This window comes from Bubalus kerabau, unplaced genomic scaffold (genome assembly GCF_029407905.1).
Source record: "Bubalus kerabau isolate K-KA32 ecotype Philippines breed swamp buffalo unplaced genomic scaffold, PCC_UOA_SB_1v2 scaffold_39, whole genome shotgun sequence".
In the NCBI taxonomy this organism is placed as follows: domain Eukaryota; kingdom Metazoa; phylum Chordata; class Mammalia; order Artiodactyla; family Bovidae; genus Bubalus; species Bubalus kerabau.
Genome location: NW_026577893.1, coordinates 212,716 through 231,147, shown reverse-complemented (window position 1 = coordinate 231,147; position 18,432 = coordinate 212,716).

Below are 18,432 nucleotides of genomic sequence, written 5' to 3'. Positions count from 1 at the left end.
GAGCCTCTCATGAGGTGCCAGGGAAGTTAAGTCTCCATGCGCGTGGGTACTGGGAGCGCTTCATTGCTCTTGAGACATGGTAGGGGAATCGGGCCTCAAGACGCATCAAAGAAGGACTATCCAGTCTTTCTCGGGTTGCGGCAGGAAACCCTGGGTTCCATCGACTTGTGCTGGAGATCTCAGAGAGCTTGTCAGGGTGCCTCTGAGAAGTCAGGGACACTGTGGGTTGGAGGGACCTCTCAGGACTCCAGTGGTTTTGGTGCTATGGAAGAGGGCCTCATCTCGAGTTGAGGCAGGAACCTCAGGGTTCCTCTCCATTTCTGATTCGGATTGCAGGGTCCCAGCAGATTTGGGACAGGAGAGTCAGGCCTCGTCCTGTGTGGAGGATGGAACTCAGCTTGCCTCTCGAGTTGTGCACGGGGTGACAGGCCACGTGTCGAGCTGTGTGTGGAACCTGTAGGTTTTTCCGGACGATGCACGGGTGTGTCTATGCCCCTTCGTGTTGTGCCTTCATCCACAGGGTTGCCTTCTAAGGGGTGTCCAGGCATCGGGTTCTTATCAAGAGCGGACCGGGCAATCGGAGTCTTTCGGCATGTGGCACCACCCACGAGGCTACGTCTCGAACTTCCTCGTGAGACCGGCATCATCCTGAGGTGCGCCGTTAAGGTCGGGAAACCCTTGCAGACAAAGCAGGGGAATCGACCCTCCTGTCGTGATCAGGAGGGGAGAAGGCTCTCAAAAGAAATGGTGCCGGGAACTTCGGTGTTCCCCTCAAGTGAGACCAGTATGTTGGGGAACTTTTGGGGTCGCATCAAGGGTGCCAAGTACTGTTTCGCACTTCAAGATGGAACGTGGGACTACTCTTGAGACGCTGTAGCGGGAAAGTGCCTCATATTGCGATGATGGGGGAACCACTTGGTTTTTCTCGAGTTATGGCGGGATTCTAGAGTTACGACGGGGATTTCAGGCTTCCTCTTGTGTTGGCCCAGGGAAGTCCAATCTTCAATTCGAGCTGCGAGGGAGAGCTGGGGATTGCGCACGAGTCACTGTACGGAAAAAGAGACCTCATCTTGGCTTGTGTCCAGGATCTAATGTTCCTCTCCAGGGGCGACAGGGATCTCGGGGTTGCATTCCAGACTCACCCGGGGAGTCAGGCCTCATCTCGAGGGGAAGCAAATGACTCCACTCTCCTCTCAAGTCGAGACGGATATCTCTTGGAGCCCACTGAGTGGCCTACAGGGAGCCAAGCTTCCTGTGGATTTTGGAGAGAGGACTCGGTATTGCTCTCCAGGCCATGCAGAAAAAGAAGGCCCTCATCTCGCGATGACAGGGGCATCTCGTGGGTTTTCTCGAGCTGAGGCACAAGTGTGGTGTTTCCCACGTGGTATGCTGGGAGCTCAGGGAGCATCTTGTGTGGCGCCAGGGAAGTCAGGTCTCCATGCGCGTGGCGAGGGGGAGTGCGTCATTGCTCTCTTGTCATGATAGGGGATTTGGACCTCAAGACGCATTGAAGAAGGACTCTCAAGGTCTTTCTCAGGTTGTGGCAGGAAACCATGGGTTCCCTCGACTCATGCATGTTACGTCAGGGAGCTTCTCAGGTGCCTCTGAGAAATCAGGGATACTGTGGAGTTGGGAGTGACCTCTCGGAACTCCACTGGGTTTGGTGAAATGGAAAAAGGCATCATCTTTAGATAAAGCAGGAACATCAGGTTTCCTCTTCATTTCTGACTCGGATCGCATGTTCCTACAGAGATGGGAGAGGAGAGTCAGGACTCATCTTGTGTGGAGGAATGGAAATCCGCTTGCATCTCGAGTTGTTCACGGGGTGACAGGCCTCTTGTAGAGCTGTATGTGGAACCTGCGGGTTTTTCCAGACGATGCACAGGGGTGTCAGTGCCCCTTTTGTTGTACCTTCATCCACAGGGTTGTCTTCAAAGAGGTGTCTGGTCATCGGGTTCTTCTCAAGAGTGTACTGGGAAATCGGGGTCTTTCGGCATGTGGCACCCCCCACGAGGCCACGTCTCGAAATTTCCCATGAGTCCGGCTTCATCCTGAGGTGCGCCGTGAATGTCGGGAACCCCTTTAAGTCAAAGCAGGGGAATCGACCCTCTTGTCGCTATCAGGAGGGGAGAAGGGGCTCAAAAGAAGTGGTGCCGGGAACCTCGGTGTTCCCCTCAAATGAAACCGGTGTGTCGGGGAACATTTGGGGTCGCATTAAGGGTGCCAAGTAACGTTTCGCACTTCAACACGGAACGTGGGACTTCTCTTGAGACGCTGTAGTGAGCACGGGCCCCATCTTGTGATGACGGGGGAACCACGTGGTTTTTCTCGAGTTGCGGCAGGGAATTCAGGCTTCCTCTTGTGTTGGCCCAGGGAAGTCCAAATTTCCATACGAGTTGAGAGCTAGAGCTGGGGGTTGGCTCGAGTTATTGCAGGGCAAAAGAGACCTCATCTAGGCTTGTGTCTAGGACCTAATGTTCCTTTCAAGGGGCAACAGGGATCTCGGAGTTGCATTCCAGATCCTCCCGAGGAGTCAGGCCTCTTCAAGAGGGTAATGAATGGACTCCCCTCTCCACTTGAGTCGCGACGGGTATCTCTTAGAGCCCATTGTGTGGCCTAAAGGGAGTCAAGCCTCCTGTGGAGATTGGAGAGAGGACTCGGGATTGCTCTCCAGGCCATGCAGGAAAAGAAGGCCCTCATATCGTGATGACGGAGGCATCTTGTGCATTTTCTTGAGGTGCGGTGCCAGGATGGGGTTTCTCACAAGATACGATGGGGAGCTCAGGGAGTCTCTCGTGTGGTGACAGGAAAGTCAGGTCTCCATGCACGTGTGGAGGGGGAGCGCGTCATTGCTCTCGAGTCATGGTAGGGGAATCGGGCCTCAAGAGGCGTTGAAGAACGACTCTCAAGGTCTTTCTCCGGTTGCGGCAGGAAACCCTGGTTTTTCTCGACTTGTGCTGGTGACCTCAGGGAGCTTAACATGGTGCCTCTGAGAAGTCATGGATTCTGTGGAGTTGGGAGGGGCCACTCGGGACACCACTGGGTGTGGTATAATGCAAGAGGGCCTCATCTCGTGTTGAGGAAGGAACCTCAGGGTTCCTCTCCATTTCAGACTCCGATCTCAGGATTCCTGCAGAGTTGGGACAGGAGAGTCAGGCCTCGTATTCTGTGGAGAAATGAAACTTAGCTTGCCTCTCGAGTTGTTCACGAGGTAACAGGTCACTTGTCGAGCTGTATGTGGAACCTGCAGAATTTTCCAAAAGATGCACGGGTGTGCAGGGCCCCTCCTTGTTGTGCCTTCATCCAACGGTATGCATTCGAAGAAGTGTACGGGCATCGGGTTCTTATTAATAGCGGACCAGGAAATGGGGTCTTTCCGCATGTGGCACCACCACGAGGCTACATCTCCAATTTCCTCATGAGACCGGCCTCATCCTGAGGTGCAATGGGAAGATCGGTAACCCCTTCCAGACAAAGCAGGAGAATCAACACTCCTGTTGCAATCAGGAGGGGAGAAGGGGCTCAAATGATGTGGTGTGGGGACATGGGTGTTCCCCTCGAGTGAAGCATGTATGTTGGGGAACTTTGGGAGTGCCATCATGGGTGCCAAGTATCGTTTTGCACTTCAGTGGGAACGTGGGACTTCTTTTGAGATGCTGTGGCGGGCAAGGGGCTCATGCTGCGAAGACGATGGAACCACGTGGTTTTTCTTGAGTTGCGGCGGGATTCTCGAGTTACAACGGGGATTTCAGGCTTCCTCTTGTGTTCGCCCTGGGAAGCCCAAACTTCCCTTCGAGTTGCGAGGGAAAGCTGGGGGTTGTGCTCGAGTCACTGCAGGGCCAAAGAGACCTCATCTAGGCGTGTGTCCAGGACCTAATAGTCCTCTTATGGGAAGAAAAGGATGTCGGGGTCGCACTCCAGACTCCCCCGGGGAGTCAGGCCTCACCTCGAGGGGAAGCCAAGGACTCCGCTCTCCTCTCGAGTCGCGACGCGGGTCTCTTGGAGCCCCCTGAGCGGCCTCAAGGGAGTCCAGCCTCCTCTTCCGTTTGGAGAGAGGACCCGGGATTGCTCTCCAGGCCATGCAGGAAAAGAAGGCCCTCAGCTCGCGAGGACGGGGGCGTCTCAGGGGTTTCCTCGAGCTGCGGTGCCCGTGGGGGTTTTCTCCCGAGGCACGACGAGGATCTCAGGGAGCCTCTCGTGCGGCGCCAGGGAAGTCAGGTCTCCATGCGCGTGGCGAGGGGGAGCGAGTCCTGGCTCTCGAGTCACGGGAGGGGACTAGGGCCTCGAGACGCGTTGAAGAAGGACTCTCGAGGTCTTTGTCGGGGGGCGGCGGGAAACCCTCGTGTCCCTCGCCTTCTGCCGGGGACCTTAGGGAACTTCCCAGGGTGCCTCTGAGAGGAGAGGGATCCTGTGGAGGTGGCGGGGCCCCTCGGGACTCCGCTGGGTCTGGCGCAACGGAAGAGGGCCTCACCTCGAGGGGAGGCAGGAACCTCAGGCTTCCTCTCCGTTTCGGACTCCGACCGCAGGGTCCCTGCAGAGTTGGGACAGGAGAGTCAGGCCTCGTCTTGTCTGAGGAAGGGAACCCCGCTGGCCTCCCGAGTTGCTCAGGGGGTCTCAGGCCCCTCGTCGAGCTGTGTGTGGAACCCGCGGGTCTTTGCGGACGATGCACGGGGGTGGCAGTGCCCCTTCGTGTTGGGCCTTCCCCCACAGGGTTGCCTTCGAAGAGGGGTCCGGGCCTCGGGTCCTTCTCAAGGGCGGACCGGGGAATCGGGGGCGTTCGGCATGTGGCCCCACCCACGTGGCTCGTCTCGAATTTCCTCGTGAGACCGGCCTCATCCTGAGGTGCGCCGGGAAGGCCGGGAACCCCTTCCAGACCACGCAGGGGAATCGCCTCTCCTGTCGCGATCAGGAGGGGAGAAGGGGCTCAGAGGAAGCGGTGCCGGGACCCTCGGTGTTCCCCTCGAGGGAACCCGGCGTGTCGGGGGACTTTTGGGGGTCGCAGGAAGGCTGTCAGGGACCGTTTCGCCCTTCAGGGCGGAACAGGGGACTTCCCTTGAGACGCCATGGCGGGCAAGGGCCTCATCTTGCCAAGAGGTGTGAACCACGTGGTTTTTCTCGAGTTGCGGCGGGATTCTCGAGTTACGACGGGGATCTCAGCCTTCCCCTTGGGTTGGCCCTGGGAAGCCCAATCTTGCCCTCGGGTTGCGAGGGAAAGCTGGGGGTTGCGCTCGAGTCACCACAGGGCCGAAGAGACCTCACCTAGGCGTGTGTCCGGGACCTACTATTCCTCTCCAGGGAAGGCAGGGATCTCGGGGTTGCATTCCAGGCTCCCCCGGGGAGTCAGGCCTCATCTCGAGGGGAAGCCAAGGACTCCGCTCTCCTCTCGAGTCGCGACGCGGGTCTCTTGGAGCCCCCTGAGCGGCCTCAAGGGAGTCCAGCCTCCTCTTCCGTTTGGAGAGAGGACCCGGGATTGCTCTCCAGGCCATGCAGGAAAAGAAGGCCCTCAGCTCGCGAGGACGGGGGCGTCTCAGGGGTTTCCTCGAGCTGCGGCGCCCGTGGGGGTTTTCTCCCGAGGCACGACGAGGATCTCAGGGAGCCTCTCGTGCGGCGCCAGGGAAGTCAGGTCTCCATGCGCGTGGCGAGGGGGAGCGCGTCCTGGCTCTCGAGTCACGGGAGGGGACGAGGGCCTCGAGACGCGTTGAAGAAGGACTCTCGAGGTCTTTCTCGGGGGGCGGCGGGAAACCCTCGTGTCCCTCGCCTTCTGCCGGGGACCTTAGGGAACTTGCCAGGGTGCCTCTGAGAGGCGAGGGATCCTGTGGAGGTGGCGGGGCCCCTCGGGACTCCGCTGGGTCTGGCGCAACGGAAGAGGGCCTCACCTCGAGGGGAGGCAGGAACCTCAGGCTTCCTCTCCGTTTCGGACTCCGACCGCAGGGTCCCTGCAGAGTTGGGACAGGAGAGTCAGGCCTCGTCTTGTCTGAGGAAGGGAACCCCGCTGGCCTCTCGAGTTGCTCAGGGGGTCTCAGGCCCCTCGTCGAGCTGTGTGTGGAACCCGCGGGACTTTGCGGACGATGCACGGGGGTGGCAGTGCCCCTTCGTGTTGTGCCTTCCCCCACAGGGTTGCCTTCGAAGAGGGGTCCGGGCCTCGGGTCTTCTCAAGGGCGGACCGGGGAATCGGGGGCGTTCGGCATGTGGCCCCACCCACGTGGCTCGTCTCGAATTTCCTCGTGAGACCGGCCTCATCCTGAGGTGCGCCGGGAAGGCCGGGAACCCCTTCCAGACCACGCAGGGGAATCGCCTCTCCTGTCGTGATCAGGAGGGGAGAAGGGGCTCAGAGGAAGCGGTGCCGGGACCCTCGGTGTTCCCCTCGAGGGAACCCGGCGTGTCGGGGGACTTTTGGGGGTCGCAGGAAGGCTGTCAGGGACCGTTTCGCCCTTCAGGGCGGAACAGGGGACTTCCCTTGAGACGCCGTGGCGGGCAAGGGCCTCATCTTGCCAAGAGGTGGGAACCACGTGGTTTTTCTCGAGTTGCGGCGGGATTCTCGAGTTACGACGGGGATCTCAGCCTTCCCCTGGGGTTGGCCCTGGGAAGCCCAATCTTGCCCTCGGGTTGCGAGGGAAAGCTGGGGGTTGCGCTCGAGTCACCATGGGCCGAAGAGACCTCACCTAGGCGTGTGTCCGGGACCTACTATTCCTCTCCAGGGAAGGCAGGGATCTCGGGGTTGCATTCCAGGCTCCCCCGGGGAGTCAGGCCTCGTCTTGAGGGGAAGCCAAGGACTCCGCTCTCCTCTCGAGTCGCGACTCGGGTCTCTTGGAGCCCCCTGAGCGGCCTCAAGGGAGTCCAGCCTCCTCTTCCGTTTGGAGAGAGGACCCGGGATTGCTCTCCAGGCCATGCAGGAAAAGAAGGCCCTCAGCTCGCGAGGACGGGGGCGTCTCAGGGGTTTCCTCGAGCTGCGGCGCCCGTGGGGGTTTTCTCCCGAGGCACGACGAGGATCTCAGGGAGCCTCTCGTGCGGCGCCAGGGAAGTCAGGTCTCCATGCGCGTGGCGAGGGGGAGCGCGTCCTGGCTCTCGAGTCACGGGAGGGGACTAGGGCCTCGAGACGCGTTGAAGAAGGACTCTCGAGGTCTTTCTCGGGGGGCGGCGGGAAACCCTCGTGTCCCTCGCCTTCTGCCGGGGACCTTAGGGAACTTGCCAGGGTGCCTCTGAGAGGCGAGGGATCCTGTGGAGGTGGCGGGGCCCCTCGGGACTCCGCTGGGTCTGGCGCAACGGAAGAGGGCCTCACCACGAGGGGAGGCAGGAACCTCAGGCTTCCTCTCCGTTTCGTACTCCGACCGCAGGGTCCCTGCAGAGTTGGGACAGGAGAGTCAGGCCTCGTCTTGTCTGAGGAAGGGAACCCCGCTGGCCTCTCGAGTTGCTCAGGGGGTCTCAGGCCCCTCGTCGAGCTGTGTGTGGAACCCGCGGGACTTTGCGGACGATGCACGGGCGTGGCAGTGCCCCTTCGTGTTGTGCCTTCCCCCACAGGGTTGCCTTCGAAGAGGGGTCCGGGCCTCGGGTCCTTCTCAAGGGCGGACCGGGGAATCGGGGGCGTTCTGCATGTGGCCCCACCCACGTGGCTCGTCTCGAATTTCCTCGTGAGACCGGCCTCATCCTGAGGTGCGCCGGGAAGGCCGGGAACCCCTTCCAGACCACGCAGGGGAATCGCCTCTCCTGTCGCGATCAGGAGGGGAGAAGGGGCTCAGAGGAAGCGGTGCCGGGACCCTCGGTGTTCCCCTCAAGGGAACCCGGCTTGTCGGGGGACTTTTGGGGGTCGCAGGAAGGCTGTCAGGGACCGTTTCGCCCTTCAGGGCGGAACAGGGGACTTCCCTTGAGACGCCGTGGCGGGCAAGGGCCTCATCTTGCCAAGAGGTGGGAACCACGTGGTTTTTCTCGAGTTGCGGCGGGATTCTCGAGTTACGACGGGGATCTCAGCCTTCCCCTTGGGTTGGCCCTGGGAAGCCCAATCTTGCCCTCGGGTTGCGAGGGAAAGCTGGGGGTTGCGCTCGAGTCACCGCAGGGCCGAAGAGACCTCACCTAGGCGTGTGTCCGGGACCTACTATTCCTCTCCAGGGAAGGCAGGGATCTCGGGGTTGCATTCCAGGCTCCCCCGGGGAGTCAGGCCTCGTCTCGAGGGGAAGCCAAGGACTCCGCTCTCCTCTCGAGTCGCGACGCGGGTCTCTTGGAGCCCCCTGAGCGGCCTCAAGGGAGTCCAGCCTCCTCTTCCGTTTGGACAGAGGACCCGGGATTGCTCTCCAGGCCATGCAGGAAAAGAAGGCCCTCAGCTCGCGAGGACGGGGGCGTCTCAGGGGTTTCCTCGAGCTGCGGCGCCCGTGGGGGTTTTCTCCCGAGGCACGACGAGGATCTCAGGGAGCCTCTCGTGCGGCGCCAGGGAAGTCAGGTCTCCATGCGCGTGGCGAGGGGGAGCGCGTCCTGGCTCTCGAGTCACGGGAGGGGACTAGGGCCTCGAGACGCGTTGAAGAAGGACTCTCGAGGTCTTTCTCGGGGGGCGGCGGGAAACCCTCGTGTCCCTCGCCTTCTGCCGGGGACCTTAGGGAACTTGCCAGGGTGCCTCTGAGAGGCGAGGGATCCTGTGGAGGTGGCGGGGCCCCTCGGGACTCCGCTGGGTCTGGCGCAACGGAAGAGGGCCTCACCTCGAGGGGAGGCAGGAACCACAGGCTTCCTCTCCGTTTCGGACTCCGACCGCAGGGTCCCTGCAGAGTTGGGACAGGAGAGTCAGGCCTCGTCTTGTCTGAGGAAGGGAACCCCGCTGGCCTCTCGAGTTGCTCAGGGGGTCTCAGGCCCCTCGTCGACCTGTGTGTGGAACCCGCGGGACTTTGCGGACGATGCACGGGGGTGGCAGTGCCCCTTCGTGTTGTGCCTTCCCCCACAGGGTTGCCTTCGAAGAGGGGTCCGGGCCTCGGGTCCTTCTCAAGGGCGGACCGGGGAATCGGGGGCGTTCGGCATGTGGCCCCACCCACGTGGCTCGTCTCGAATTTCCTCGTGAGACCGGCCTCATCCTGAGGTGCGCCGGGAAGGCCGGAAACCCCTTCCAGACCACGCAGGGGAATCGCCTCTCCTGTCGCGATCAGGAGGGGAGAAGGGGCTCAGAGGAAGCGGTGCCGGGACCCTCGGTGTTCCCCTCGAGGGAACCCGGCGTGTCGGGGGACTTTTGGGGGTCGCAGGAAGGCTGTCAGGGACCGTTTCGCCCTTCAGGGCGGAACAGGGGACTTCCCTTGAGACGCCGTGGCGGGCAAGGGCCTCATCTTGCCAAGAGGTGGGAACCACGTGGTTTTTCTCGAGTTGCGGCGGGATTCTCGAGTTACGACGGGGATCTCAGCCTTCCCCTTGGGTTGGCCCTGGGAAGCCCAATCTTCCCCTCGGGTTGCGAGGGAAAGCTGGGGGTTGCGCTCGAGTCACCGCAGGGCCGAAGAGACCTCACCTAGGCGTGTGTCCGGGACCTAATATTCCTCTCCAGGGAAGGCAGGGATCTCGGGGTTGCATTCCAGGCTCCCCCGGGGAGTCAGGCCTCGTCTCGAGGGGAAGCCAAGGACTCCGCTCTCCTCTCGAGTCGCGACGCGGGTCTCTTGGAGCCCCCTGAGCGGCCTCAAGGGAGTCCAGCCTCCTCTTCCGTTTGGAGAGAGGACCCGGGATTGCTCTCCAGGCCATGCAGGAAAAGAAGGCCCTCAGCTCGCGAGGACGGGGGCGTCTCAGGGGTTTCCTCGAGCTGCGGCGCCCGTGGGGGTTTTCTCCCGAGGCACGACGAGGATCTCAGGGAGCCTCTCGTGCGGCGCCAGGGAAGTCAGGTCTCCATGCGCGTGGCGAGGGGGAGCGCGTCCTGGCTCTCGAGTCACGGGAGGGGACGAGGGCCTCGAGACGCGTTGAAGAAGGACTCTCGAGGTCTTTCTCGGGGGGCGGCGGGAAACCCTCGTGTCCCTCGCCTTCTGCCGGGGACCTTAGGGAACTTGCCAGGGTGCCTCTGAGAGGCGAGGGATCCTGTGGAGGTGGCGGGGCCCCTCGGGACTCCGCTGGGTCTGGCGCAACGGAAGAGGGCCTCACCTCGAGGGGAGGCAGGAACCTCAGGCTTCCTCTCCGTTTCGGACTCCGACCGCAGGGTCCCTGCAGAGTTGGGACAGGAGAGTCAGGCCTCGTCTTGTCTGAGGAAGGGAACCCCGCTGGCCTCTCGAGTTGCTCAGGGGGTCTCAGGCCCCTCGTCGAGCTGTGTGTGGAACCCGCGGGTCTTTGCGGACGATGCACGGGGGTGGCAGTGCCCCTTCCTGTTGGGCCTTCCCCCACAGGGTTGCCTTCGAAGAGGGGTCCGGGCCTCGGGTCCTTCTCAAGGGCGGACCGGGGAATCGGGGGCGTTCGGCATGTGGCCCCACCCACGTGGCTCGTCTCGAATTTCCTCGTGAGACCGGCCTCATCCTGAGGTGCACCGGGAAGGCCGGGAACCCCTTCCAGACCACGCAGGGGAATCGCCTCTCCTGTCACGATCAGGAGGGGAGAAGGGGCTCAGAGGAAGCGGTGCCGGGACCCTCGGTGTTCCCCTCGAGGGAACCCGGCGTGTCGGGGGACTTTTGGGGGTCGCAGGAAGGCTGTCAGGGACCGTTTCGCCCTTCAGGGCGGAACAGGGGACTTCCCTTGAGACGCCGTGGCGGGCAAGGGCCTCATCTTGCCAAGAGGTGGGAACCACGTGGTTTTTCTCGAGTTGCCGCGGGATTCTCGAGTTACGACGGGGATCTCAGCTTTCCCCTTGGGTTGGCCCTGGGAAGCCCAATCTTCCCCTCGGGTTGCGAGGGAAAGCTGGGGGTTGCGCTCGAGTCACCGCAGGGCCGAAGAGACCTCACCTAGGCGTGTGTCCGGGACCTACTATTCCTCTCCAGGGAAGGCAGGGATCTCGGGGTTGCATTCCAGGCTCCCCCGGGGAGTCAGGCCTCGTCTCGAGGGGAAGCCAAGGACTCCGCTCTCCTCTCGAGTCGCGACGCGGGTCTCTTGGAGCCCCCTGAGCGGCCTCAAGGGAGTCCAGCCTCCTCTTCCGTTTGGAGAGAGGACCCGGGATTGCTCTCCAGGCCATGCAGGAAAAGAAGGCCCTCAGCTCGCGAGGACGGGGGCGTCTCAGGGGTTTCCTCGAGCTGCGGCGCCCGTGGGGGTTTTCTCCCGAGGCACGACGAGGATCTCAGGGAGCCTCTCGTGCGGCGCCAGGGAAGTCAGGTCTCCATGCGCGTGGCGAGGGGGAGCGCGTCCTGGCTCTCGAGTCACGGGAGGGGACGAGGGCCTCGAGACGCGTTGAAGAAGGACTCTCGAGGTCTTTGTCGGGGGGCGGCGGGAAACCCTCGTGTCCCTCGCCTTCTGCCGGGGACCTTAGGGAACTTGCCAGGGTGCCTCTGAGAGGCGAGGGATCCTGTGGAGGTGGCGGGGCCCCTCGGGACTCCGCTGGGTCTGGCGCAACGGAAGAGGGCCTCACCTCGAGGGGAGGCAGGAACCTCAGGCTTCCTCTCCGTTTCGGACTCCGACCGCAGGGTCCCTGCAGAGTTGGGACAGGAGAGTCAGGCCTCGTCTTGTCTGAGGAAGGGAACCCCGCTGGCCTCTCGAGTTGCTCAGGGGGTCTCAGGCCCCTCGTCGAGCTGTGTGTGGAACCCACGGGACTTTGCGGACGATGCACGGGGGTGGCAGTGCCCCTTCGTGTTGTGCCTTCCCCCACAGGGTTGCCTTCGAAGAGGGGTCCGGGCCTCGGGTCCTTCTCAAGGGCGGACCGGGGAATCGGGGGCGTTCTGCATGTGGCCCCACCCACGTGGCTCGTCTCGAATTTCCTCGTGAGACCGGCCTCATCCTGAGGTGCGCCGGGAAGGCCGGGAACCCCTTCCAGACCACGCAGGTGAATCGCCTCTCCTGTCGCGATCAGGAGGGGAGAAGGGGCTCAGAGGAAGCGGTGCCGGGACCCTCGGTGTTCCCCTCGAGGGAACCCGGCGTGTCGGGGGACTTTTGGGGGTCGCAGGAAGGCTGTCAGGGACCGTTTCGCCCTTCAGGGCGGAACAGGGGACTTCCCTTGAGACGCCGTGGCGGGCAAGGGCCTCATCTTGCCAAGAGGTGGGAACCACGTGGTTTTTCTCGAGTTGCGGCGGGATTCTCGAGTTACGACGGGGATCTCAGCCTTCCCCTTGGGTTGGCCCTGGGAAGCCCAATCTTGCCCTCGGGTTGCGAGGGAAAGCTGGGGGTTGCGCTCGAGTCACCGCAGGGCCGAAGAGACCTCACCTAGGCGTGTGTCCGGGACCTACTATTCCTCTCCAGGGAAGGCAGGGATCTCGGGGTTGCATTCCAGGCTCCCCCGGGGAGTCAGGCCTCGTCTCGAGGGGAAGCCAAGGACTCCGCTCTCCTCTCGAGTCGCGACGCGGGTCTCTTGGAGCCCCCTGAGCGGCCTCAAGGGAGTCCAGCCTCCTCTTCCGTTTGGAGAGAGGACCCGGGATTGCTCTCCAGGCCATGCAGGAAAAGAAGGCCCTCAGCTCGCGAGGACGGGGGCGTCTCAGGGGTTTCCTCGAGCTGCGGCGCCCGTGGGGGTTTTCTCCCGAGGCACGACGAGGATCTCACGGAGCCTCTCGTGCGGCGCCAGGGAAGTCAGGTCTCCATGCGCGTGGCGAGGGGGAGCGCGTCCTGGCTCTCGAGTCACGGGAGGGGACTAGGGCCTCGAGACGCGTTGAAGAAGGACTCTCGAGGTCTTTCTCGGGGGGCGGCGGGAAACCCTCGTGTCCCTCGCCTTCTGCCGGGGACCTTAGGGAACTTCCCAGGGTGCCTCTGAGAGGCGAGGGATCCTGTGGAGGTGGCGGGGCCCCTCGGGACTCCGCTGGGTCTGGCGCAACGGAAGAGGGCCTCACCTCGAGGGGAGGCAGGAACCTCAGGCTTCCTCTCCGTTTCGGACTCCGACCGCAGGGTCCCTGCAGAGTTGGGACAGGAGAGTCAGGCCTCGTCTTGTCTGAGGAAGGGAACCCCGCTGGCCTCTCGAGTTGCTCACGGGGTCTCAGGCCCCTCGTCGAGCTGTGTGTGGAACCCGCGGGTCTTTGCGGACGATGCACGGGGGTGGCAGTGCCCCTTCTTGTTGTGCCTTCCCCCACAGGGTTGCCTTTGAAGAGGGGTCCGGGCCTCGGATCCTTCTCAAGGGCGGACCTGGGGAATCGGGGGCGTTCGGCATGTGGCCCCACCCAAGTGGCTCGTCTCGAATTTCCTCGTGAGACCGGCCTCATCCTGAGGTGCGCCGGGAAGGCCGGGAACCCCTTCCAGCCCACGCAGGGGAATCGCCTCTCCTGTCGCGATCAGGAGGGGAGAAGGGGCTCAGAGGAAGCGGTGCCGGGACCCTCGGTGTTCCCCTCGAGGGAACCCGGCGTGTCGGGGGACTTTTGGGGGTCGCAGGAAGGCTGTCAGGGACCGTTTCGCCCTTCAGGGCGGAACAGGGGACTTCCCTTGAGACGCCGTGGCGGGCAAGGGCCTCATCTTGCCAAGAGGTGGGAACCACGTGGTTTTTCTCGAGTTGCGGCGGGATTCTCGAGTTACGACGGGGATCTCAGCCTTCCCCTTGGGTTGGCCCTGGGAAGCCCAATCTTGCCCTCGGGTTGCGAGGGAAAGCTGGGGGTTGCGCTCGAGTCACCGCAGGGCCGAAGAGACCTCACCTAGGCGTGTGTCCGGGACCTACTATTCCTCTCCAGGGAAGGCAGGGATCTCGGGGTTGCATTCCAGGCTCCCCCGGGGAGTCAGGCCTCGTCTCGAGGGGAAGCCAAGGACTCCGCTCTCCTCTCGAGTCGCGACGCGGGTCTCTTGGAGCCCCCTGAGCGGCCTCAAGGCAGTCCAGCCTCCTCTTCCGTTTGGAGAGAGGACCCGGGATTGCTCTCCAGGCCATGCAGGAAAAGAAGGCCCTCAGCTCGCGAGGACGGGGGCGTCTCAGTGGTTTCCTCGAGCTGTGGCGCCCGTGGGGGTTTTCTCCCGAGGCACGACGAGGATCTCAGGGAGCCTCTCGTGCGGCGCCAGGGAAGTCAGGTCTCCATGCGCGTGGCGAGGGGGAGCGCGTCCTGGCTCTCGAGTCACGGGAGGGGACGAGGGCCTCGAGACGCGTTGAAGAAGGACTCTCGAGGTCTTTCTCGGGGGGCGGCGGGAAACCCTCGTGTCCCTCGCCTTCTGCCGGGGACCTTAGGGAACTTGCCAGGGTGCCTCTGAGAGGCGAGGGATCCTGTGGAGGTGGCGGGGCCCCTCGGGACTCCGCTGGGTCTGGCGCAACAGAAGAGGGCCTCACCTCGAGGGGAGGCAGGAACCTCAGGCTTCCTCTCCGTTTCGGACTCCGACCGCAGGGTCCCTGCAGAGTTGGGACAGGAGAGTCAGGCCTCGTCTTGTCTGAGGAAGGGAACCCCGCTGGCCTCTCGAGTTGCTCAGGGGGTCTCAGGCCCCTCGTCGAGCTGTGTGTGGAACCCGCGGGTCTTTGCGGACGATGCACGGGGGTGGCAGTGCCCCTTCGTGTTGGGCCTTCCCCCACAGGGTTGCCTTCGAAGAGGGGTCCAGGCCTCGGGTCCTTCTCAAGGGCGGACCGGGGAATCGGGGGCGTTCGGCATGTGGCCCCACCCACGTGGCTCGTCTCGAATTTCCTCGTGAGACCGGCCTCATCCTGAGGTGCGCCGGGAAGGCCGGGAACCCCTTCCAGACCACGCAGGGGAATCGCCTCTCCTGTCGCGATCAGGAGGGGAGAAGGGGCTCAGAGGAAGCGGTGCCGGGACCCTCGGTGTGCTCCTCGAGGGAACCCGGCGTGTCGGTGGACTTTTGGGGGTCGCAGGAAGGCTGTCAGGGACCGTTTCGCCCTTCAGGGCGGAACAGGGGACTTCCCTTGAGACGCCGTGGCGGGCAAGGGCCTCATCTTGCCAAGAGGTGGGAACCACATGGTTTTTCTCGAGTTGCGGCGGGATTCTCGAGTTACGACGGGGATCTCAGCCTTCCCCTTGGGTTGGCCCTGGGAAGCCCAATCTTCCCCTCGGGTTGCGAGGGAAAGCTGGGGGTTGCGCTCGAGTCACCGCAGGGCCGAAGAGACCTCACCTAGGCGTGTGTCCGGGACCTACTATTCCTCTCCAGGGAAGGCAGGGATCTCGGGGTTGCATTCCAGGCTCCCCCGGGGAGTCAGGCCTCGTCTCGAGGGGAAGCCAAGGACTCCGCTCTCCTCTCGAGTCGCGACGCGGGTCTCTTGGAGGCCCCTGAGGGGCCTCAAGGGAGTCCAGCCTCCTCTTCCGTTTGGAGAGAGGACCCGGGATTGCTCTCCAGGCCATGCAGGAAAAGAAGGCCCACAGCTCGCGAGGACGGGGGCGTCTCAGGGGTTTCCTCGAGCTGCGGCGCCCGTGGGGGTTTTCTCCCGAGGCACGACGAGGATCTCAGGGAGCCTCTCGTGCGGCGCCAGGGAAGTCAGGTCTCCATGCGCGTGGCGAGGGGGAGCGCGTCCTGGCTCTCGAGTCACGGGAGGGGACGAGGGCCTCGAGACGCGTTGAAGAAGGACTCTCGAGGTCTTTCTCGGGGGGCGGCGGGAAACCCTCGTGTCCCTCGCCTTCTGCCGGGGACCTTAGGGAACTTGCCAGGGTGCCTCTGAGAGGCGAGGGATCCTGTGGAGGTGGCGGGGCCCCTCGGGACTCCGCTGGGTCTGGCGCAACGGAAGAGGGCCTCACCTCGAGGGGAGGCAGGAACCTCAGGCTTCCTCTCCGTTTCGGACTCCGACCGCAGGTTCCCTGCAGAGTTGGGACAGGAGAGTCAGGCCTCGTCTTGTCTGAGGAAGGGAACCCCGCTGGCCTCTCGAGTTGCTCAGGGGGTCTCAGGCCCCTCGTCGAGCTGTGTGTGGAACCCGCGGTTCTTTACGGACGATGCACGGGGGTGGCAGTGCCCCTTCGTGTTGGGCCTTCCCCCACAGGGTTGCCTTCGAAGAGGGGTCCGGGCCTCGGGTCCTTCTCAAGGGCGGACCGGGGAATCGGGGGCGTTCGGCATGTGGCCCCACCCACGTGGCTCGTCTCGAATTTCCTCGTGAGACCGGCCTCATCCTGAGGTGCGCCGGGAAGGCCGGGAACCCCTTCCAGACCACGCAGGGGAATCGCCTCTCCTGTCGCGATCAGGAGGGGAGAAGGGGCTCAGAGGAAGCGGTGCCGGGACCCTCGGTGTTCCCCTCGAGGGAACCCGGCGTGTCGGGGGACTTTTGGGGGTCGCAGGAAGGCTGTCAGGGACCGTTTCGCCCTTCAGGGCGGAACAGGGGACTTCCCTTGAGACGCCGTGGCGGGCAAGGGCCTCATCTTGCCAAGAGGTGGGAACCACGTGGCTTTTCTCGAGTTGCGGCGGGATTCTCGAGTTACGACGGGGATCTCAGCCTTCCCGTTGGGTTGGCCCTGGGAAGCCCAATCTTCCCCTCGGGTTGTGAGGGAAAGCTGGGGGTTGCGCTCGAGTCACCGCAGGGCTGAAGAGACCTCACCTAGGCGTGTGTCCGGGACCTACTATTCCTCTCCAGGGAAGGCAGGGATCTCGGGGTTGCATTCCAGGCTCCCCCGGGGAGTCAGGCCTCGTCTCGAGGGGAAGCCAAGGACTCCGCTCTCCTCTCGAGTCGCGACGCGGGTCTCTTGGAGCCCCCTGAGCGGCCTCAAGGGAGTCCAGCCTCCTCTTCCGTTTGGAGAGAGGACCCGGGATTGCTCTCCAGGCCATGCAGGAAAAGAAGGCCCTCAGCTCGCGAGGACGGGGGCGTCTCAGGGGTTTCCTCGAGCTGCGGCGCCCGTGGGGGTTTTCTCCCGAGGCACGACGAGGATCTCAGGGAGCCTCTCGTGCGGCGCCAGGGAAGTCAGGTCTCCATGCGCGTGGCGAGGGGGAGCGCGTCCTGGCTCTCGAGTCACGGGAGGGGACTAGGGCCTCGAGACGCGTTGAAGAAGGACTCTCGAGGTCTTTCTCGGGGGGCGGCGGGAAACCCTCGTGTCCCTCGCCTTCTGCCGGGGACCTTAGGGAACTTGCCAGGGTGCCTCTGAGAGGCGAGGGATCCTGTGGAGGTGGCGGGGCCCCTCGGGACTCCGCTGGGTCTGGCGCAACGGAAGAGGGCCTCACCTCGAGGGGAGGCAGGAACCTCAGGCTTCCTCTCCGTTTCGGACTCCGACCGCAGGGTCCCTGCAGAGTTGGGACAGGAGAGTCAGGCCTCGTCTTGTCTGAGGAAGGGAACCCCGCTGGCCTCTCGAGTTGCTCAGGGGGTCTCAGGCCCCTCGTCGAACTGTGTGTGGAACCCGCGGGTCTTTGCGGACGATGCACGGGGGTGGCAGTGCCCCTTCGTGTTGTGCCTTCCCCCACAAGGTTGCCTTCGAAGAGGGGTCCGGGCCTCGGGTCCTTCTCAAGGGCGGACCGGGGAATCGGGGGCGTTCGGCATGTGGCCCCACCCACGTGTCTCGTCTCGAATTTCCTCGTGAGACCGGCCTCATCCTGAGGTGCGCCGGGAAGGCCGGGAACCCCTTCCAGACCACGCAGGGGAATCGCCTCTCCTGTCGCGATCAGGAGGGGAGAAGGGGCTCAGAGGAAGCGGTGCCGGGACCCTCGGTGTTCCCCTCGAGGGAACCCGGCGTGTCGGGGGACTTTTGGGGGTCGCAGGAAGGCTGTCAGGGACCGTTTCGCCCTTCAGGGCGGAACAGGGGACTTCCCTTGAGACGCCGTGGCGGGCAAGGGCCTCATCTTGCCAAGAGGTGGGAACCACGTGGTTTTTCTCGAGTTGCGGCGGGATTCTCGAGTTACGACGGGGATCTCAGCCTTCCCCTTGGGTTGGCCCTGGGAAGCCCAATCTTCCCCTCGGGTTGCGAGGGAAAGCTGGGGGTTGCGCTCGAGTCACCGCAAGGCCGAAGAGACCTCACCTAGGCGTGTGTCCGGGACCTACTATTCCTCTCCAGGGAAGGCAGGGATCTCGGGGTTGCATTCCAGGCTCCCCCGGGGAGTCAGGCCTCGTCTCGAGGGGAAGCCAAGGACTCCGCTCTCCTCTCGAGTCGCGACGCGGGTCTCTTGGAGCCCCCTGAGGGGCCTCAAGGGAGTCCAGCCTCCTCTTCCGTTTGGAGAGAGGACCCGGGATTGCTCTCCAGGCCATGCAGGAAAAGAAGGCCCTCAGCTCGCGAGGACGGGGGCGTCTCAGGGGTTTCCTCGAGCTGCGGCGCCCGTGGGGTTTTCTCCCGAGGCACGACGAGGATCTCAGGGAGCCTCTCGTGCGGCGCCAGGGAAGTCAGGTCTCCATGCGCGTGGCGAGGGGGAGCGCGTCCTGGCTCTGGAGTCACGGGAGGGGACTAGGGCCTCGAGACGCGTTGAAGAAGGACTCTCGAGGTCTTTCTCGGGGGGCGGCGGGAAACCCTCGTGTCCCTCGCCTTCTGCTGGGGACCTTAGGGAACTTGCCAG